This window comes from Sphaeramia orbicularis, chromosome 10 (assembly GCF_902148855.1).
Source record: "Sphaeramia orbicularis chromosome 10, fSphaOr1.1, whole genome shotgun sequence".
Taxonomy (NCBI): Eukaryota; Metazoa; Chordata; class Actinopteri; order Kurtiformes; family Apogonidae; genus Sphaeramia; species Sphaeramia orbicularis.
The window spans coordinates 25,564,561-25,587,582 of record NC_043966.1 but is presented as its reverse complement, the minus strand read 5'-3'; the positions used below and the strand labels follow the sequence as shown (position 1 = coordinate 25,587,582).

The 23,022-nt window shown below is 38.9% G+C and overlaps 1 protein-coding gene across 2 annotated transcripts in view; it reads left to right on the top strand.

Annotated features, from left to right (window-relative positions):
* The first annotated feature begins 14,741 nt into the window (after positions 1 to 14,741).
* mid2 (midline 2) overlaps positions 14,742 to 23,022 on the top strand; it is a 182,378-nt gene continuing 174,097 nt past the window's right edge. The window contains exon 1 of one of the 2 annotated variants that reach the window (XM_030145659.1): positions 14,742 to 15,203. The gene's annotated coding sequence lies outside the window, so the exon portion shown is untranslated. Of the gene's footprint in view, positions 15,204 to 15,502; positions 15,524 to 23,022 lie in introns of those variants that run through there. The other variant, XM_030145662.1, reaches the window with a different exon arrangement.

Below are 23,022 nucleotides of genomic sequence, written 5' to 3'. Positions count from 1 at the left end.
TCAGTTGCTAGAGCGGGTCATCCAGTGACCAAAGGGTCGGCGGTTCGAATCCTGGCTCCGACTGTCCACATGTCGAAGTGTCCTCGGGCAAGACACTGAACCCTAAATTGCTCCAAGTAGGGCCAGGCAGCGCCCTTCATGGCAGTATGAGTGTGTGTGTGAATGGGTGAATGTGAGGAATTGTAAAGCACTGTGGGCACCATGAAGGTGTAGAAAATGTGCTATATAAGTTCAGTCCATTTACCATTTATTCCAAAGAAAAAGTGAGAAAATAAAAATAAAATAGAAAGAGTGCCACAGCCGCTGGGCACAGCCAGTCACTGTTAATTAATTCCCAGTGGTTTTTCAATGGCGAGGTCCTTATCTTTTTTAGACAAACACCATTAGACCAAGCACAGAGGCACCAGCAAGTGACCATAAGTCCCTCAAGTCCTCACACTCTGTATTTTCAAAGGGAAACAGCAGCAAAATTACTTCATTTCTTAATTCTTCTAATGTACCCTGTAGTCTGTAATGAGCTCTCAGGTCATCAAAAGAGGGAAAGTAGCCCGAGGCTGTTTTTAATAGAAACAATGTTTTGTGTAATGTCTTTGCATTTGAAACGGTGCTGAGAGAACAATATTAATTGGGGTTTGCTGTTGTGTGTATGTGTGTGTATGTGTGTGTGTAGGTGTGTGTGTGTGTGTGTTGTAGGTATGAGGTGGTGTGCGTACAACAAATAACTTTTAATCAGTCTATTTTAGGCCTAACTATCTTCTTTAACTGTAGAACTAATTGCAGTTACGAAGATTCCTTCTTATTAAATTAAAGATTAAAACTTAAACATTAATATGCAATTATTGAGAAAGAATTAGATACTAACTGAACATCAGATTGTTGTTCTTTATCTCCAAATTCTGTTGATGTCCCTTGAGTTTGATTGTCAAAATGATGGGCTTTTCAAATTAAATCCTCCCCTAAATAATTCACATCAATTTGCAATTTCTCAAGCATCTGTGTAGGAAAAATATTTTTGATTGAGAAAAAAAAAAAAAAAAACAGACATCGGGGAAATCAAGCTCATTTGGGAAATCTAATTTATATAGTGCATGTTGTGTTTTAAGGCTTCAAGTGCAACAAATACTTTCACTAACTTAAAAATAAGATTTGTCATTAAGAGTTTTTTTGCTTTCTGATGATGTTACAGAATGCACACACACACACACACACACACACACATATATATATATATATATATATATATATATATATATATATATATATATATATATACATGAAAACATTTCTCAACTTTCTCTGTCTTGTAAATTGACTTAAAGACTACTGACATTTTTAGCTCATAAGACATTGTTCAAATAATTGTGCCTTTATAGGTTATATTGTTAATTCTGATATTGTATAGATCTTTCACAATTTTCCATACTGTGTGAGTTAACATATACTGCATGTTCTCAGAGGAACCAAAAGACATCACCAGAACACAAAATGTCACAACTCTAAAAGTGTGAAAACCTCTTCACCTCTCACCTCTCTCCCTGTGTGGCTTGACTTACTTTGGTAATAAACACACTGGTGTACATTTCCACAAATGCCACACTTGAAGGCGCCTTATTGGGTTGGCGGCAGTGAGGCAGGGTGGCCGGGTTTCAAAGACTGAGGGGTCAAAGGTCAAGACAACTGTGACTGATGCTGGGCTGAGAAACAGTGTGTGGGTGCTGGGTTAGTTGACTTTGTAAGCAAATAAAATGCCACATCAGAAAAAGAAGGAGAATAATGTGTGGTGTATTGGGATTGACATTTAGTGCATATGACTTTAAGTGAAACGTGTGTGTGTGTCTGTGTGTGTGCGTGTGTTAGTTACTGTGCTTGTGAGTGTATGCATGGGCTTTATAGATATGAGCTCTGCTGTGTACATATGGAGGAAGCGAAGTGCTGCTGGGTCACCCAGTGTGACAGAGAAACTATTCGCGGCCTTTGCCTTTGATGTGTGTCCAGAAACACAGCATGGGCTCCTTCTGTGAGCTGCTGGTTTGTTAGTTTTATGATGGCAAACAACATTGCTGTGCAGCAATCTCATTTCCAATAATATTCAAGTTGACGCTCATGAGAGAATTTCTGCTCTTTTCAATTAATTTTCTTCTGCAAAAATGCACTTGTACTGAAGAAGAATGTCTATTGAACGCTGCTCATTTGCAAAAGCATCAATCTAAATGTGCAACAGCCTCTTTCTTTCTTCTTTTTTTCTCAGGGAGTGTTAAAAAAAACTAACTATATTTCTCCATGACATGCTGATGAGACATGTCTGCCAAACATTGACATGATGTCTGTTTGCAGGATTTGGGATTTTACAGTAAATTAATTCACTGATCACTTTTCATACGGAGCTGACTGATTAAGATACACTATCTGTACCTCTGAGTTTTGTCTTCTAGTCATGTCTAAGGCCGAATTATTCTGTGACCATCTGAAAGAAGACAGTTTCTCCCTGAAGACTGACAGAGATTGTTTTTGGAAATGATAACAGTGAGTTGTCATTTGGGGAGTGAGTCTTTTTCAGAGGACATGTGAGCCCACGGGTCCGCAGACAGTTTGGGCAGGAAGTTAGACAGTGCAGAGCAGAGACGTAAGCCACGAGGGAGTTCAAGGTAGTACACTGTCACTTTGTACTCAGAGGTCTTACAGCCAGCCCCGTAAAAACCAGGTCCTTTTTCAGTACTGAACTACGCACCCAGATGAAGCAGCTGCAGTCCCTATACACACTGCATCACTTTTCACAAACCTCTGCTATTTGTATGCACATACTTGTACAGCACATATTTATACTACCAGTTAAAATACCAACACAGTATTATATCAGCACCATGGTAACAAGATTCCTTTCCACTTTACCTGTGTAAAACAATGCATTATAAATTCTAACTTCAAAATCCCCTGCTTCTACTTCATCACCTTTTTCCAAATTAGCAGTCACACATTTTAACTTCCCCTGTGGGATGCAGGTTTTCCCTGGGGTTTAAAAGGTTTTTTTTATTTTAGTTTTTAATTCTCTTTCTAAAAGATAGATGAGTGGCAAAAGGAGCAAAAAAAAAATGCATATTCAATGTGATTGATAGAATTATTCATACAGATTAAATGCCTCCCTCTTTCTACAACAAAAACAGGCTTTTTAGAGCGAATAGAGTTCAGTTAATTTAATAAACACTTTCACGTTTAATTTCATCCTGACTATGAATTGATAATGTTGACACTGTTGGGATTCACCGCGGCATCTCACAGGCTCTTTGGCAGTGATGATGAACACAGTATGAGAAGTTTCCTGCTCCTCCTTCAGGCCTTAAACTTATGTCAACATTATTGCACATATTAAAATGATCCATGAAAACTCTGATTACATTATTTATGAATGCAGTCAGTATTATGTTTGTATGAGATGTATTGAAAATCACAGTTAAAGGTGGGGTAGGAGATTGTGAAAAAATGGATTGAGCAAGCTACATTTTGAAAATAGCCCAAACCCCTTTCTTCAGACTTCCCCTCGAAGCCACGCCTCCAGAGTACCAGAACATGCAATGCTGTTCTCGAGGGTTTACGAGCACTGTGCAGCATCAACCCCCCCCCCCCCCCCATCCGTGAATACATGCGTACCTCATTCATTCTTCTCCAACCCCCCCCACGGATCTGTGCATACCTCTGAATCCAGTATATTAGATTAGAAGTTGGACTTTTCACTTGCTGTTTTGTTACGTGTTCTAAGTAATCTTGGGCTAGTAAGAACAGCTGACTGCAGTCAGACTGATGTCAGGCTAGCAGCCCACTAAAGTTTGCTTTGAACGCTGTAATCTGTGCATTTTGCTATTATGTTTGTCGGCAGAACAGCCCCAGTTCATACCTATCTGGCTAACGTTACATTCCCCAGTGATTTATGTTAGTGACAAAACAGCTAGCTTGCCAGTGAACTTTCCATCCTAATATAACTAATATAGCCAAGCTCTGGCTCTGGCTTTGTTTCCTGTACAAGTGCTCCAAGTCTCGGAGAACGTGCAATTCATGCATGAAAAGAGGTTCGCGTGGGGGGAGGGATGGCAGTTGAGTTTGATAGACATATCACCATTCTATCGTTTGGACGGGCTGGTTAAAATGATTGGATGGTGTTTTTTCAGTCCTGTCCATTCCACAGGTGGCTGATTTTTTTTTTTTTTATTTTTGTGTTAGAGCATTTAATTAATTGGTTGCAATCGGGGTGTGAAGAGGATTTTAAGCAATATAGTAAAAAATGCTCCAGGAAAACACCTCCTACCCTACCTTTAAAGCTGCACAGAAACCAGAGCACAATAACCTTTTCCTATCAGGACAGTTCTTGCCTCCGTCCTATCGGCTTGTCTTACTTGCGTCCAACTCTTTGTCTCTATCTGTCTAACTTTGTGCCTCCCTGTCAGGCCTTCTGTCTGTCACAACTTCCTGGCATTTTCACCCCTATCTGATTCCATCACACTGAGAGCCAAAGCTTTTAAACCCATTAAATCCGTCCGAATTCAATTTCAGGTTGGCCACACTGCCTTGTGGGCTGCTGCCAACCAGGCCTCTGTCAAAGACAGGGCCCCAGATAATCAGAGTCCCCTCCAGGTTCTCTAATCTGGCGATGCTTCCTGGGCAGACGGCGCTGCAGATGCTTGGATATTCTGTTCAGCTCTACTGTGACATGAAAACGCCCCCTCAGGCCTCTGCAGCTGGGCAAAGTTTTATCCTGCTTATATGAGAATGCCATCAGGAGCTTTTATGGAGCAGTAGACTGAGACATCTAATCATCCTGAGAATTAAATGGAAGCCCACCAGCCCACACCTACAGCTACATCCCAGTGGATGTCATTTTTTAGATCAAATCTAAACAGAAGTGTGTCCATTTATATGCAGAGGTTCAGACAGACAAACTGTGAGCTACTGACTTTTATCTTTTAATTACATTATATAAATTCAATATACAAAAAGTGCCTGCAAATACATGTTTCCTCAAATCATCTATTCACTCTCTCTAACTTTTTTTACTTAAAAAATTTATTATTGATGAAGAAAATATAATTATGCCCTTTTGACTTGAATAATCTGTGCTATTGTTACATCATGTATCATCAATTGCATTTATTATAACTGCAAGGCAATTGTAGAAGAAAAGTCCAAGTGTTGAACTGGCCTTTCATCAAATGAAAACACTTAACATATGAAAAAAAAAAGAACAGAGATCTGGACAAGAGACGGCAAGAATGGGACAACATTCCTCCCCCAATAAATTCCAGAAACTGGCTCCCAGACTGTTGTTAAAAAAAGAGGCCATCCTACACGGTGGTAAACATGGATCAGTCTTAACTTTTTGCTGCCATCAAATACAAAATGACTTTATTGTTTTCTCAAAATGACACATATTCTCAGTTTAAATATTTACTATGTTTCCGATGTTCTACTGTAAATGTAATATAGGTGTACGAATTTTACAAATCATTGCATTTTGCTTTTATTTAGATTTTACTCTGTGTCCCAACTTTCTAGAATTGGGTTCTTACATGAAGTACTTACTTAAATACACTTGCAAGACAACCCATCTAAAGAATCAATGTGACATTACTTGTCTAATACAGTTAATATCAGTGTTTTTCAACCTTGGGGTCGCGACCCCACGTGGAATTCAAACATGGTCACCAGAAATTTGTAGTAGTTGATAAAAAAAATAATAAATTACTAATAAAAAATATTTTAAATGATTCAATATATATATTTCATTATAACTTAAACACCACACACTTCAAAGTTCAAATAAAATGCAGGATGTAATATCTGAGAGGGCATATCTTGATTGACCCGATCTTGTGACCGCATGTGTTACTACGCCTCAGCCTGCCTGGACACAGTTGCAGTCACTGCAGTCACAAAACCAGACCAAACAGAAAATGGAAAGATTTCTTCGCCCGCCTGGCCCCGCTAAGACATCTCCAAGAGAAAACTGTCTTTGTTTTTAATGTCTGGAGTCGCCAGAAATTTGTGATGTTTAAATGGGGTCACGAGCCAAAAATGTTGGGAGCCACTGGTATGTATGCTTGGAAATTAAAACATAAATGTGGACAGAACTTTTATCTCTTTACCTCTCTTGGTATTTTTCTTTCTTTTTTTTTTCTCTTCTTTTTTATTTTTTATGGTATTTTTCTTTCTTTTGCATCTAACAATCTATAAACCATAAGGAGAGACTGCACCATTTGTCCCCCTGAGCAATGCCTGCAAGCACAGTTTTCATGTTCACTTGCTCAAGCTGAGGCCTACCTTTATCTGTGCCTCCACTGATCCTTTCTAGACTCTCTGTCACTGCTGTTGGATAGTCCTAGACACATACAGGAGGCATGATAATATTTGCCTGTTGTCAACCTGTGGGCTAATCAGCTGGCAATCTGCTACAATCTGGAAATCTAACTTAACTACTTTTCAGATGGTTTGACAGAGGATTCTGAGAATTCCCTCTGGTAATGTGCATGATAAGGAGGAGAAACCACATCTAACCCACATCTACAATAATAACAGGAGACAGCGCATGTACCTAGCTGACAGAGGAGACATTTTCAGACCAAAGTTTTGCTGCTAAAACATCTTTGACGAGCCTTGAAGCAAATGAGAGTAGATAACTTGTCCAGTGAATTTACTGCTACTGGGCAAACCGTTTCAGAAAATCCATTTATCACTTATAGTTGACACAGTGGCACAATCAGGTTAACATTGTGGTTATCTGTAAAGGTCATTTCTGAAGGTAAGTCTGCATCACTGTGCTTGTTCCTGAAAGAACCAGACCAACAAAGTGTTCTTAATCACTTAAAGTAAACAAATTCCAACTACACTGCAGCTTTTCAGACTGGGTTTTGCAAGAACCTTCAACCATAAGCCTTTTTGTCAGTCTCCTTGGGTTTGAGCATTCCTCTAAGCAAGGCTGCAATTTTGTATAGTTCGATTCCGAGTCTTTTCTGTTCATCAAACTGAAGGCAATTTGAGAGTTTTGATGGAGGTTATGTTTGCTAATATTATTGAGAGTACTTCTCAATTTTAAAAATACGTGCCTCTATAAAACTCCAATAACCACTGTGTCTATCTGCAAGTTAGAGAGCAGTTATCACCCAAGGTTTTCATCCTAACCTGCAGAGTTTTTAGCGTGGATGTATCAAAACAGATAAAACAGTCCCTGCAGTGTAATAGCTCCAACCACCTGCAAGCAGACGTCTTCCTGCTCAGGCATTTATGAGCCGCTGTGGTTCCAGGATAATGTATTTGTGGTTGGATCACTGACTGGGAGAATCGAAGGGACTTCGAGCTGAAAGAAAGCAGCTGGCAGCTACTTACATCACCACTGATCCTCACAAACCCCCAGACAGACGCACAACAAACAGACAAATCCTCAGAATGTCTTAACAAAGGAATGTCCTAAAACTTCAAGAGATAAAACACACACCGTCAGAGAGAAGAGAATCAGTCACTTTGATATTTTCATAATTTATGTTAGTGTAAAATGAAACTTCCACTGTGTTTTTTTCTTAAAGCTGTAAACTAATTTAAATTCATTATAAAGACATCAACAATGTAAGTTAACAATTTTAAAGAGACAGTACACTTTATTTATTAACTTGCTATATTTAAAGGTAAGGTAAGAGATGATTTCTTGGAGCATTTTTTACTATATTACTTAAAATCACACCCCGGTTGCAAACAATTAATTAAATGCTCTAACACAAAAATAAAAGAATTTTAGTCACTAGTGGAACGGACAGGACTGAAAAAACACCATCCAGTCATTTTAACTGGCCTATCAAAATGAATGGATGGAAATGGAAATGATTGTGATATGTCTATCAAACTCAACTGCCATTTGCCGCCACCCCCCACCCCCCCCGCATGCACACACGCACACACATACACACATACACACACACACACACACACACACACACACACACACACACACACACTGTGTGCGGGAAGGGTGGGGTTGATGCTGCACAGCGCTTGTGAACCCTCAGGAACAAGCATTGCATGTACCGGTACTCTGGAGGCATGGCTTTGGGGGTAAGTCTGAAGAAAGAGGCTTGGACTTTTGAATTGTGCATTTTCAAAATTTAACTTGTTCAAACCGTTTTTCCAGGATCTCCTACCCTACCTTTAAATAAAATCTAATAGAACTGTGATTTTACATTACTTTAACATTATATCACAAATATAATAAAACAACTAGCTTTATGTAAAACTGTCCCCAAATAATAAAGAGGGAAAACTGATTGAAAAACTGAAAAAGGAGTTTGTCTCCCAGGAAAAACTTACCTTAAACTTATTCAACTTAGCCCTATGTTAACTTTATATATATATATATTTATATATATACAAAACTTAATTATTTCATACCATCCCATCTGCACCAAGGCTCATCAATTATTACTTTCCCCCAGCTTCACTTACCCCTCTCCAATTAAGTATTTATAAACCCCTCTAATGAGTAACAATATGTTTTAGGCTAATCTCCATGTAAATGAAGGGAGCTTTGTTAAAGATAATGAAATGTACCCCTTATCTACATATATTGCTGAAAGTCTGTATCGACCTCCGAGGGTTAAGGATTAGTGAGGGTGGCTGTGTTTTTTGTGAGGAGGTATCTGTTTCAGTTTTCTATGCTGGGTCGACAGTATAAAAACACCCTGTTCCTGACATCTCCAGTTCCTATTGTGATGTCTTGTCAGTTTCCAACTGCTACAACAATGTATAGGCCTCACTATTAAGCCATATATTGTACCTTCTCCCTGTTTTGCTGTCTTTCCAGGGTGCCTATTCAGACTATAGCTGTCAACTATACATAGTAAATGCTGTGTGTCGAGGAAAGGGTTTCTGCAAAGGAAAATATGCTTCATTAGCAGAGCTTCCTTGGTTGATAACTTATAAGACTCCCCATAAAGGCAGCCCTCTCCTTGTTAGTCTACACTTTGAAAGCTCAGACCTGAAAAAGATGTATGTAAGAGAGTGCACTTTGTTCTTTTGCTGCAGGTTAGTTTTTTTTTGTTTGTTTGTTTTCTGCGAAGGGGGATATTCATTTAAAAAAAAAAAAAAAAAAAAAAAACTTCAAACATTATCCACTGATTAATCCACACAAATGTGGGTACAGATGATAAGGACATCTAATTTGGGGTGATTTTGGGTAAGTGATGCTAGTTGGGAGAAACAGCCATGTGAACCCTGGATGACAGTGAGATATTTTTATCTAAAGAGGGAATTCTTGAAATCAGATATCTGTCTCACAAGTGAGGAGATTTATGGCAAAATAAGTGGAATGAAAGGGAGGGGAAACAGGAGTCAGCTGCATTTGGAAAAGCCTGCTGTTCATCTGTTCATATTTAATTCATTAGCTTATCATTCGTTCCTTAGGTTTGATATATGCAATTTAGTGGCATCTAGTGGAGAAGCTGGAGATTGCAACTGACTGAATAGCTCATCACCAAACTCTCCCCTATGGTGTTTGCTAAAATGATAAAAGACCCTGTTTAACTCAGTGTTTGGTTTGTCAGTTAGAGGGTTTTTAGTTTAGGTGGAAAAAAATTCACACTCCAACATAAGAAGCGATGCTTCAGATGATGCACCTAAATTTTGGACACCAAAGACAGAGAAGAATATGGGATATTATTGTAACACGGCAGCAAGAGAAGGTGAAAAGAGACCCACTGCCTCTGTAAATATACACAGCTGATTCTAAGGTAATGAAACATAACGTTCATTTTCAGGCGACTACACGAATGAAATCAGTTATGAATATTATAATCTACATTTAGATCATCGAACCTTTCATCTCTATTTACTAATATTAGCTGCGTCTTTATTAATGTAACCACGATTATGAGAGCGTAACCAACACAGAATTGAGTGCATGAACACAACAATTTTCTACAGCTTAACAAATAAAGACCCAAACCTCTAGCAGTGACCAAAACTATCTACTGATCTAAACTGTTTAATACTTGTAGATCCACTAATCCTATGAATACATGTAAATACTTGGTGTAAAATACAGTTTGTCATCTTTTCATGGTCATCGGGTATGACCCATTTGGACGTTCAGAGGCTCCGTAGTTACCATGGAAACACAGTCATCTTCTACAACATTGCTTCACCAGTAAAACCCATGGAGTTTGATCAATAACAGTGGATAGAGACACCCCATGGTTTATGATTAGTTATGATATATTTTGTTGAAAAATTCACGTTTTCTTCATTTTTCTTGGTTTCTGATATTATAATAATCAGCTTCAGCCTGAGCTTTTATGACCATCGACATGATCAGTGGATTAAATATGAAAAAAATACCTGATTTTCATTGAAAAAATGCAAAATACAGAAGATAATATTACAATAAATGGTGATAAATAACTTATGAAAGGTTAATTAGAGAGAAAAAATAACACTGCTTCTTTATGGGTTAATAGTTTCTATTGCGCATGTGCATTGTATTACAGTTGGTAGAAGTGCTAATGGGTCAAAACACAGTATTTGAAATCTCTCTGATGGACATTTTAGAGACAACTTGACAGATTAGTGTTGCTAAATGACCCACATTTCTAATTTTAAATTCATTTTTGCTTTAGTTGGACCATAAGGGATTATCCAAAACAAGGAGCTACTTTATATTGAAGTAAGTGTTGGAATGGCAACCAATTAAAGTTCGCTCTCTGACGGGACATTACTGTGTTTTGACCCTAACAGAGATGTTCCAGGGATGGTCTCTGCATCTGTCCGTGAATCCTGACATGACATACTGTAAACTTTGACAGAGATGAAAACTGCCTAAACTGGCACAGACAGGTACCAGAGGGAACCACCAGTTTTGCAGTCTTCACACGGCAGCACAACGACCCACCTGCCACCTTAAATATTCTGTCGTGCATGTTCAGCCCTCAGGAATTTAATTAACTGTTTTGCATCCTGCGAAAAAGTTAATATAGTACCCTTTACGCTTATTATTGACCTAACTCCACATATTCCCCATTTCATAGATCTTACAGAGATTCACATGCTCTCTCTCTCTCTCTCTCTCCCTCTCTCTCTCTGCCAGTTTCTTCTTAAGACCATTTTAGCGCTTTGTAGTGTGCATCAATCCACTAGAGAATTCTCGGCGTGTATCTTCAGTCCTATAATAGTTAGCTCTCATTCATTTTATAGCCTATATCGTGTAAAAAAACATAGATTATTTGCTTGAAATGGCACTTTGATGAGCTCTAAACACAGCCCATTCTCTGTTGTACAAAACACAATTAATGTTAATCTGTTAGTGAAATGTTGACTGGCAATAAAAGTAGGAGGGTGGAGGATAGATGTGGGAGAAACACAGACAGACAAACAGACAAAGACCTCCTATTAGTTACCCTTCCAGCATGAAGTTGTCTCCATTATCTCCACTGAATGAGCAGTCTGTCACAGAGGAGCTAATTAAGACGGTAACTTGTGCAACAGTACAGTTCTGCTACTATTATACATCTGTCCCATTTGCATTTGTGAGCTTTTGCATGTGGTAATTCATAAGACAGATCCTTGTTTTTTCACAGCACACCCATGTTGGCTCACCTAAAGGCCTGGAAAAGAAATCTCCTCTGGTTTTCAGGCACAGAACACAACCATGTATTCCAGGTACCTGCCAACAAAATATTGGCCTTCATAATTATCTCTTTACTCCACAGATCCCTGGTTTTCTTTACAGAAACAAAGCATTTCCACTGTGCTTGCAGAGCATGTGACGACAGCTGCAAAGTTGTTTCCATTCGCCCACTACTTTAATGACTACAGGGAAATAAGGAGGAGGGTTTAGACTGAATGGTCTCAAGTTGCTGCGGAAATATAATTTATACCTCACAGCAAATACTAAACAGGCTATTTTAATAACTGATTTCAGATAATGAAAGCAATGCCAATTTTATTATCATTTAAACAAAGGAAATTAATTCTGTTTCTTCTTTGTCAGTATTTTTATGCAAAAGACCACTGGGATTTAACTCAAATTACAGTAGCTCTATTAGAAACACATCACGTCTGCTGAGAAATATCAATTTTGCCTCTCTACTCTAGACAGTAGGCTGTGTATTATTCAAGAAAGTGTGATGCAACAAAGTTCTCTCCTTTGCAACTTTTGCATTGAGTTGTCAACAAGCAAACACTACACAGTGAAGTATGGAAATATACATGACATTGTGTTTTTCAACAGTGAGAAAGAAGACTGCACAGAGGAAAACAAGTACAAAAAAACAAACAAAAAAAAACTAGTCATATACAAGTTTACCTGTTGTCTTCTTCAGTCTTCTTGGGACTAGTATTTAATATGATAAACATAAACATAATCTTCCAACCATGTTTAATCTGCTATTTAGAATGACTATAGGCTAGAAAAATTAGAACTGTTTTCTTAACTTTTTACAAGTATAAGTTAGTGACAAATTAAGGGAAAATATCATGAAGTGTGTTTTAACCCATAAAAACCCAGAGCTACTTTTGTGTTAGTTCCCAAATGAATTTTTGTCTCTATTTAACCTTTCATAAGTGATTTATCACCATTTATTGTAATATTATCTTCTTTATTTTGCTTTTTTTTTCAGTGAAAATCAGATATTTTCCTCTATTTAATTCACTGATCATGTAGATGTTCATAAAAGCTCAGATTAAAGTTGATGGTTATGTCAAAAACAAAGAAAACTGAAGAAAAATGTACTTTTTCAGCAAAGATATCAATAACTGAACACAAAAACACTTGTCTCCATTCACTGTCACTGATCAATTTCCATGGGTTTTACTGGTTAATCAATGTTGGAAAAGATGACGGTGTTTCCACGGTAACAATGGAGCCTCTGAACGTCCAAATGGGTCATATCTAATGGCTATGAAAAGATGACAAACTGCATTTTACACCAATTATTTACATGCATTGATAGGATTATGGGATCAGTAGTTATTAAACATTTTACATGAGTAGATGGTTTTGGTCGCCAGTGGCTGTTTGGGTCTTTATGGGTTAAGGTATTGTCCATTTTCATTTCAGTACAGCTTCAATGCATTTCAGCATTGATTTTACAATACACAGTCGCGGAAAAAAAAATGATCAGACCACCCCTTGTTTTCTTCAATTTCTTGCTCGTTTTAATGCCTGGTACAACTAAAGGTACATTTGTTTGGACAAATATAATGATAACAAAAATAGCTCTTAGGAGTGTAATTTCAGAGCTGATATCTAGACATTTTCCATGTTTTCTTGATAATAACCAAAATCACTTCAGTTCTTACATCAGTATCTATGGCATTGTACTGACAAAAACAGTGCTTTCAGGCATTCCATGTTTTCTTGTCTGTCTGTTTTAGTCACATGATACACACAGGAGTTAGTACTTGGTTGCATAACCATTGTTTTTGATGACTTTTGATGGTTTGATAATGTTTTCCATGACTGTATATATAAACAGAACTATTCAAGCTTGCCCCCTCCTCTCCACTAAACAAAGGAATGAGAATGATGATTATTTTTTCTATGTATTCATTTGGTTTTTATTTTTCCCTGCACATATCCTTCATATGTTGCATATATTTCTTCTATCTGTGGTACAGAGTTGGGCTTTTCTGTATATTATTGTATATTTTCAGTATTTTCTAGTATACAGTTTCAGTATAATTTTCGTGTGATAGTTTTTGTTTTAGTCTTTCTCTTTGCACTTAAATTTTTCTGTGACTTTAGGTAGCTAGCTAGCTAGATAGATACAGGGTGGGGAAGCAAAATTTACAGTATTTTGAGGCAGGGATTGAAAGACAGTGTATGACCAATTAGTTTATTGAAAGTCATGAGAATTTATTTGCCACAAGAAAACTTACATAATAGAAAATGTTTTTATTCTATGTGTCCTCCTTCTTTCTCAATAACTGCCTTCACATGCTTCCTGAAACTTGCGCAAGTGTTCCTCAAATATTCGGGTGACAACTTCTCCCATTCTTCTTTAATAGTATCTTCCAGACTTTCTCGTAATAGTTTTGCTCATAGTCATTCTCTTCTTTCCATTATAAACAGTCTTTATGGACACTCCAACTATTTTTGAAATCTCCTTTGGTGTGACGAGTGCATTCAGCAAATCACACACTCTTTGACGTTTGCTTTCCTGATTACTCATATGGGCAAAAGTTTCTGAAAAGGTATGGATAATAGTGTTAGGTATGATTATGACATCAATATATGTTTGGTTTCAAAACAATTGACGTAGTGCCTGCTGAGAAAAAACAACTAAATGTTCATTGTAAATTTTGCTTCCCCACCCTGTAGATAGATAGATAGATAGATGTCAGTGTCAGTTTTAACAGCAGCAAACCCCCTACACACACACACAAAAAAAAGCAAAAATAAACAAGATAATGTTGGTGATGGATGGTGATAGAACCTAATGAAGGTGTTCATTTGTGTTGACATCTGTGAAAGCCACACCATAATATTCCCATCATTGTCAGTGACCCCTCATGCCCTATCCACGGGTGCGTTATCATCTTGGAGAGCCCCCTCCGTCAGGTTTTCCCTTTAATTTCTTGGTCATTCCTATGCCAGTGTGTGATCATGGATGTGATGTGATGAGACAGGTGTGTTTTACCGATAAGGGCCTTTCGCACGTGGAGGTGCGGACCACTGACAGCGACACCGTGAGGCCACAGGGAACGGAGAAGGCTGGAGTAGGAGGAGAGCGCACAACGCGGGTTTGTTGCACTGGCATTGGAGCAGTGGTGAAACCGATCCCAGCTGCTGCCGTGGGGTAATGAGAGCTATTCCCGTCCGCCGTGGGTTGGTCACATGTCCTTGGGGAGTGTTTTAGTTTGGGGGTCCACGTAAGGAGGGAGAGTGAGCGCACCGTTACGCACGGACGGAGTTGGCCGGCAACATCTTTTAACAAGCGTAAATGATCCGGCGGAGGATCAGCCAGATCAGTTTGTTTTGGGGCGTTGTCATATAGTCCACAGTGGAGTAACACACTCAGATCCGTCAGACTCTGAAACAGTGTGTGTATGTGCGTGTGTGTGTGAGATCTCTCAGTCCAAACTTCTGCCGTTTCCAACTGTGATCTTCACTCCGTTGCCGCGCATTGTTCCTCCCGGTACAAGTCGACATACGGTCGGAGCTGTCACGGCGAAACCAGGTAGGTGGTGCTTGTTTCCTGTGGTTTTTTAAGTGACTAACGACAGAAACGTGAATCCGACCACACAAAGACACGCACTGGATAAATAAGAATCACGTTGTTACTGTGCGCAATGTGCGTGTATCTGTTTGCGCATGGAATAGTAGAATACAGCAGCACCGGAGTACGACCAAGAACCACATCAGCTGTTTGTGTATTTTTTTTATTACTGGGTTCTCCTTGCACTGAAACGTGTGAGATGACAACAACCAGTGATTTGGAAAAAAAAAAAAAACAGCAAGGGCGACGGAGCAGCTCAGCCCTCGCACATCTTTAATTGGGTACGTCAGCATTACATCATGATGAGAATAAGCTGTTTAATGCGCTTATCTTTATTTCATAAGGCCTCGTAAATAGAGATTAGTAGATGTTTATTGAGCATCTCCGTGGCTGATAGTTTCTCTGCGGGAAGTAAAGTCTCTGTAATGAGTGTTTTGGCTTTTACAGCTGTGAGTCTGACACTGTTGTGTTTCTGAAATAGTGTAGTAGTTCTGACCTCAACTGACACTTCAGATGACAACCAGAGCAACAGTTACTCTCTGTAGAAGCCAAAGGTTTCTCTGATGATCAAACAGCTTTTCCATTTTTTAATTTTTTTTTTTTTTTTGCCAGCAATCAATAGAAGCACTTGTTTTTTTTTTGTGTTTTTTTTTTTTTTTTCCAAAGTTGTGAATGTGTGTAGTTTCATTTCCAGTTATTACCAGCACTCAGCTCTATCTCCACACAGATCATTTTGTATCCGCTGCACAGTCTCCTATTGTTCTGCCTGACTGCTGCAGGTGACAGTGGAGGCAAAGCACAGTGTACAGTGTCAGTTGCATCATCAATAATGCAGGGTCCAAAAACAACAGGAAGCTAAATAAAAAAGTGGGGTCCAGTGTCGTACAAGACTATAAGTCCGGGCTGTCTGTCATTTCTCTGACTGTGGATAATTAAAGAGCAAACAGATGTTAGTTACAGATCATCAGTTCTAATCTTTATAATGTAGCACCACAGATAGAGGCCCACTATGCATCAAACAGATAATGTAAACCATGGTGTCAAACCTGGCTGCCGTGGGTTCCAGTCTGGCCCAAGGGATCAAGGGAATCACACTCATTTTTGGTTACATAAGTGTATCAGACCAGTGAAATAATAACAGAACTTTTAGATCGTATCCAAATTCCAAACTGTAAAATTTTGTAGATCCACTGCGATCTATAATTCACATGTATACATAAGCTGAGGTATAATGTTGTTAAAATTGGTGTTATTTTTCTTAAAGGAGTGATATTTTGCTTTTTTAAATAGATTTACGCATTTTAAAACATTTCCCTGTGGTTTACATAAACTGTAAATGCTATGCTTGGGTCTGAATTCTTCATTAATTCAACTCTACAGGTCCATCTTCAATAATATTTCTGAGTAATGACACCAGAAAGGTCATTTTGAGCGCTGGCCCTTTAAATGCAAATGAGCCACTTTACGCCCCGCCCCCTCCAGGTTGTTGACCATGCTTGCTGTCCCGTTCAGCCCCTTGTGTTCGTTAATACAACCAGCAATTGAACATTTTAGGTAATCTGCTCGAAGTTTGGATATATTTTCAGTTTTTAACACAACCACTGCTGCCGACAAACAATAATAGTGTATTTGGAGAAATTTTCATTTGAAGTCTTGACCTTATATGTGCAAATGTCGTAACGTAACTACTTATAGATGTAACAAATTAAGAAGGAATTAAAACAGGTTGTAGAAATCCACTCGATTTTTGCTGGAATGTATATAAAGATAGCTTTGCAGCACCTGGAGGGTTCAAATTCAAACTTTTTGAACTATTAGGGTCCAAATACACAAATAAATGTACCAAAGACTAATAAAAGTGGGTTTAGCAAAATATGACCGCTTTAAGAAATTCCATATTGTTTACGTTTGCTCAGGTTATTCATATTTTGTTAGAAGATAGATTGTTAATAGGAGCGTTTTCATGATTTTATTGTACTTTTTTTGCAGTAAAACAAAGAGACATTTGGAATTCTGTTTGTAATGGGTTATTGTAGACCCTATTACACAGCACTTCTGTTCTGGGAATATCTCACCTTTATTTCGGAACGACGTTTGTGTAAATGAAGTGGTGGAATCATTTGGTCCCACCTCTGTCATGGCTTTGTAACATCTCTGGAGGTAGTAGAGTTGCGATAAAGGTGGAATCATGATTCCAGAACACTATGTAAAAGGAACACGTATTGTTCCGCAACCAAGGTGTGACATTAGGGTGATGTATTGCGTGTGCAAAATGAGCGCGGGCCGTGTACAGTAAACAAACATATCAACACGACCAGAAAGATGTGGAACTGGGGAGACGCTGAGCTGTTGTCACTTCAGGTGGAGGACTCTATCCATGCTAACATCTCTGGAACGGTGAAAGACCAAGGGAGACTCTGGAGAGGTTAGCAACACCTCTATGCTTGGGGTATTTCCGACATGCAAGTTATACGTCACACTATACACTGCATCACCGCCCCTTTGATTCCCGTCCACTGTGTAAAAGTCCAGCATCTCACCTCTGTTACTCCTTTGGCTGTGGAAATCGGTCAGTGGTGGAAAAAAGGTGGGATCACCATCTCACCTTTTTTCCGGGATCTCTGTGTAAAAGTGGCTTATGATATTATGTTTTACTGGTCTGGCCCACTTAAGATTAGGCTGTAGGCTATGTGGTCCCTGAACTAAATTGAGTTTGACACCCATGTTGTAAATACTTATTCTGTTTGTGCCAAGTTATTCAACAGTGTGTAAAGCCTCAAAGCAGCTACTATACCTTAAAAAAGTGGTTCTTCAGCATTATCTAAGAAATGATTTATTTTTCTACTCTCTTGCTCTGTGTCTCTTGTTAATGCTCGATCACTGTGGTTAATGAGACAGGTCTCCACGCATGGGGCCTGACCCTCTTAGTGGCAGCGCTGCTAGTTGGGTGAATACAGCCGACACCCTCATTCATCATGCATCTACAGGGTGCTGCCTTGTCTCGCAGTGTAAGCATGCTCAGTCCCTCTCTCTGTTCTCTGTCCAATTGCACGCTCAAATGATAATTAAGACATTATAATGATGACAACCGCACTGTCTTTTCCCAGAGAAAAATGGGGCGGAAGCTTCATGTGCTGTGATGATTATAGCTGTGACAGAGGGTTTGCATTCTCTGCTGATGCTGAAGCTGCAATGATTTCTAAGAATAGTTTTAAAACCTACTGTAAAGTTTTATACCTGGTTGACTCATGAGAGCGTGTAGTTAGTTTTTATTCTCTGGTCACAGGCTGTACTTTCTGTTCCAAAACAAAAAGCTGGCATACAAAATACTGTTTTATGAAGATGCTGAGAATTTTACTGTGAAACTATTTATTTCTGCATATGTGCTCATATTATCTTTCATATGTACACCATGTTGTATTGTTTTTTTGTGTATACTCTTGACTGACATTTTATTCTCTGACCAGTCAGTTACCCCAAAACAAAACCCATCATTAGGATGTTTTTATTCTGGGTGCCTGTCAACAGGTGATGCCAGATTGGGTCTGACTGTGGCATCTCAGTGTGTCAGCCTCTTAGCCATGCTTTCAGACGGAGCCTCTTGAAACAGCAGGGGTCCTGGAATGTTGTTTTAGCTTTGCTTAAAGCCTGTAAAGTGATGGACGTTTGCCTTCCAGTGAAAAGGACGACTTTGTTATAAACTTTGAAAGAGTCGTTGTGTTAAGATACACAAAAGAGACGTAAATATAGTGTTTGAAACGATGGATTTGACCAAATATTACATCCATTTACAAACCACAGTGTTGACCAGTGCTTATTATAATATTAAATACAAAACAATGAGCCACAGTTAAACAACAGGGCTAAGTTTCATCTGTGGCCACATGTTAAAAGGCAAAGAAAATATCACAAATAATTCAAAACATTAATTGAAAGAGTGGAAAAAAACACATTCAAATGCAATACAGTGCATTTGTATTGTATTTTTTATGCTACACAATACATGATAACTACACAAAATTTGTATAAAATGAAAATTTTCTTCTTGAAGTTTTTCCAATGAACTTTTCCGTTTGACTTAATAGATGTCATACATCCCATTATGTCACTAAAACCCAATTTCCTTGTGAGTTAACTTCCTATGTCTCCTCTCATCATTTAATTTCAAGGCCTGTGATAAAAGTCAGTCAGATCTTTATTGTAGACTCATATTCTCCATAATCTTTATCCTCATCTGTTTCCATATTTACTTCCATACTGTCTCCTTGCCTTGTACATTCATGGATGCTACATTAAACAGGGTCCAAAATAAAAAATGCCAAAAGGCAAATTTCTTCCATGATGGATACTATATAAAAAACCTTTTTGCTGTTTTCCATTTATCTAGTCCCAGCTGTGTTTGTACATGTATGTGCCAAGCAGCATTCATGGATGCCTGCATTTGAGAACCCTGGTGTGAGCGTGGGTGTGTGTTGCTACTTAACTTATCAAAAAGATTGAAATTCTGACAGTGTGACAGAACAACCTCCGGGTAGGCAGGATGGGCCTGACAGTGCACCACACACATCTTGGCCAGCACAACACGGCAATACATTATAGCCTCCAGTCGGCATCACAGTAGTTTGTCTTGCCACTCATCGGGGGTTTAGTATTCAATTATGAGGGTCCTCTAGTTCAAGCTGTTTTGGATGACTGGTGGAACAGCCCCACTGACTAATGAGAAGGCATCTTAACTGAACACTGAAGACTCAGAGTTTGTCTGCAAAGGAGGAAGAAATAAACAAGGCAGATGGTTTGTGGAGGTGTTAGTTACGTGGCAGGAGTTTCCTGTAGTACTTATTAGTGATTCATACACACAACACCGACATCAGCAAATCAGTGCGTTTGTGTTTGATCAGATGAACCTGAATATGGCACGATTTGTCTTTTCACTCGTATAACCAGACAATGTAATGTTTATTAGATCATTGGCTTTTACTACTGTACAATGAGCTCAGTTTACTTTTTCTTCCATATTAATAGAATCTATAATGGATGCATTTCATCACATATTTTCAAAAATAAAGCACAGCGTGTACAGGTTTAAAGGTGTTTTTTTTAGAAATGGCTGCAGACGGCGACTGTAACACTGTCACTTCCCTGCCTTTTTGTTTGTTGCGGTGACAGTCTGTCAAACTGTCACATCCAGCTGAGTCTGAGGAAGTGTGGATCCCTCAGTATTGTGCTGACCAACACCGTGTTGACAGATAGCGAGGCGGGGGTGAGTGCAGTATTTGCCTGCGCTCACTATAAGAAGAGTAGCATCTCCTCTGTCATCTCACAGCAGATAAGATGCAGCACTCAGGTATTTGGACCTTACTGGTGGGCTGTTTCTTGGCTGCACACTGGACCAAGCTGTCAGTCAGATTAGCATTAGTGGTAGAAGTGCAGGACTATCTGTAGGGACAGCCGTTAGGAATATTTGCAAATCCCCATCACTAAGCGTGCACACAAATGCGCACACATGGATGCACAACCCCCACTCAAGAATGAAGGGGTGAGATCAAGCCAGGTCATGGGAGACTCCTCAGATAAATTCCTCCTTTGGGAGACCGATGCCCCCTCCATGCCCTTCATGAACATGTGCATACATGCTTAAACACTTACACACTGTGACATTCTGGCCCCTCCTTTTAAGAAGGACAGCAAAAACACCGACACATGGAGGGCTATCTGATGTTTATGGGTCAATGATTTTGACTGCAGCTGGTGTCTACTGTAGCTTTAAGTATTTTAGTGGCTCACCAGGGAAATACACCTAATGACACACATTAGATCAACGGTCCGTTAAAGCCTTACAATATAGCACTTAATCCTGAGGGGATGTTTAGCTGGAAACGTGTTGAATTTATGGAAGCTCTTTAATAAAAACCGAATTCCTTTTATATAAGTCATGATCTTAATTAATCATCCTTGTGTTTTCAGTGAAGAAATTGATTTTTAAAGCAATGGAATGGAATATATTTAAAAAAAAAAAAAAAAAAAAAAAAAGTATATCGTACTGGTCTTACAATCTTAAGTCTGATACTTTCAAGCCCCATGATGTTATCACCCTATATTCCCAAGGGTAATTTTATTAACAGATTGCATGACTGAGGCAACATGCCCTGCATTTAGAGCGAGGAGAGTGAAGCTATGCATTACTGAGTGATCCAATGCACAGACGCTCAGCAGGGACATGCTTGAAATAATCCTAAACTACCCAAATTGCATTTGCCCCTGGGAGGAAAACAGCTGCCAGCCTTTCTTAATATAAATTGCTTTGTGGCATTTAGCTCTGTATTGAAAAAGAAACAGGTCCCAAATGCTTCCATACCCCTCTGCATGGCTGTATTCTACAGTAACGCATTAGTCCAAACACAGAGGTTTCATAACGCTGAATATAAATTATATTTTTTTGCTCTGACAGAGATTTTAAACAAACCTCAAGTAAAACCCAGTTGGATTTAGCTTAATCCAATTGTTCCAGCCTGCCTTTACTTAAACCTAGCTCCAGTGCAAGGATAGATTCTATGTGAAATCATCAGTTATGTTCGGTTTGATGTATTTTGAAGATATATGAAAGGTTGGACCAGTTCCTGTTTGGTCATGCATCAAAGCAGTAAGATATATTTATTTCTATCCTGGATCAGATGTATCTTTTCCTGCTATATCACAGTACTAGAAGATAATATGTTACCAGCGGATGTAGACACATTAGTCACCCTCTGCTTAGGTTGTAGCAACCACAGAAGTTGCAATAGGAGCTGAATTGAAGCTGACAGCGACCTCCGGTTGTCCTCTGTCGCCACTTGTTCGACTATAATCACAGCAGGGTAAGAGGCGGTTCAACAGTGACATCTTCTTTACTTAATTCACAGTGATAAATTACTTCTTAACTCTCACTGTCTTGATGACCTCTGCTGCCAGGATTGCAATGTAAGGATTTCCACATACATGCATGCACAAGCACCAATCCTCCTCCATCCTTTCTCCCTGCGCCTTCTCATCTCCTCTGCTTTTCCCGCTTATTTTCTACCTCTCGCTCTCATTGAGATTCATTCGCCACGCATGCACACACATACACACAAAAGATCTAAATCTTTTCTTTGTAGTTTCTAATCATCTCCCAAGTAGGCCATATCCATTCTCCACACTGCTGCCAGTTTCCAGCTTAGATTATCTCTTACATTCCCTCTGTTGTGTTGATTGGAATGTTAATTATTAGGTTTATAGAAAAAAAAGGAGCACTTTGTTGCAAACATATGGCACTAAATTAGAAGGTAGCTAACATATTTTGACCCCGGCTAATTGCTTAACCTCATCGTCAGCTGAATCAACTGCCAGAATGCTGGGCTGTCCAAAAAGCCTCATTTAGAGACATTGACTCTCCCAAGGTGGAGGTGCCTTTAATCAGTATGTCTTGCAGAATTTACATTAATGAATAATGGCTTGAACAGTATGCTGTGACTGCACATTATGGCTAAAGAGCAGGGCTAAACTGGTTGTTGCGTGCCATATAATTACAATTTATCTGCCCCCTATACAGTCTACATTCAGCATAATTAAATGACAATTACTGTCGCATGATTATACGTGGATGAATGATTTGGAGGGACCCTGACTTGACGTTCCATCTTCTCCCCGTCTTACTTTGAGACGTGCATACTTGGTTAGTGAAGTTAAATGATCATCATCATAAATCAGTGGCTTATATTTCTAAATATTTCAAAATCATTTGCCAGAAACTTCAATTAATGCA